The following is a 1,032-nucleotide window of genomic DNA, read 5'->3' as shown; positions in this document are numbered from 1 at the left end:
TTCGTTCCTTTCATGTAGAGTGGACTGACTAACCTTTTTCATCAGTGACGTGGCAGTAAAGATCAAACCCCGTGGATGAATTTGTTCCGCATACCAATAGTAATTAGAGCGAGTTTCAATTGAGTGTCGTAAAAAAGTAATTACTTTGGCCAATCAAAAAGGACTGAGACAATCCGGAAAACCAATCAAAACTCGAAGTAATTACACGTAGCCGACACAAAGCGCGGGAAAATGTGCACACGTGAGCCACGATTGGTTTTGGTTTCAGTTCTGATTGGTTGAAAAAATGATGCGAGAACTTTGAACCAATCACTGAGTGAAGTAATCATAAACCAAAGTAATTATCTAATTACTTTCGACACTCAATTGAAAATCGCTCTATAACGGAATTAAATTATAAATAAATAAACTAAGGAAACCTGTATGTTATCTATATCTGGGCGTGCTACGTTCCAATCTCTTTCTGCAGTGTTGGCATATGCACTGCACTCAATTATAAAGCCAGGACTGAAAAGATGGTGAGAAGCTCGACTTTTCTTACACTATAAACTGGTACAATTCTAGTGGAGCAGGGAGTCATTGCCCCTTCTCGGAGTGAATTTCGGCACTTGTGTTTATCTCTTAGATTTAAAATCTTCTCCCTTTAGTGCAACTTACACGACGTGTTATCGTCTATCAATGTTTTGACAAAATGGTTCTCAGTCCAATTCTTAAGTGTTTATAATGAGCTATTCTTCACAAATTTATGCTAAGATCATTCTTCAGCTCTGCTCAGAAACGCTGTTTTTTTGTTACTCTATATCAAGTTTAAGATTTGTGCTATTTGGGAACGGTGCATTCATCCCTGAAAGATGGAATACCACATCTTGTAACTGCCAGGAGATGTTCCAAGTTGGTTCTACTGGTATAATACGGCCTTTTTGAGCAGAATTTTACCAGAATGCAACAAAAATGTGCTCCAGACTATCAGTGCGATACCGTCAAGTAATTGTCACGAAAAAAAATTCTCAAAAAGTAAATAAAGAACTTCCG

The sequence above is a fragment of the Montipora capricornis genome, chromosome 6 (assembly GCF_036669925.1).
Source record: "Montipora capricornis isolate CH-2021 chromosome 6, ASM3666992v2, whole genome shotgun sequence".
NCBI lineage: Eukaryota > Metazoa > Cnidaria > Anthozoa > Scleractinia > Acroporidae > Montipora > Montipora capricornis.
Note: the sequence above shows the minus strand (reverse complement) of the source record.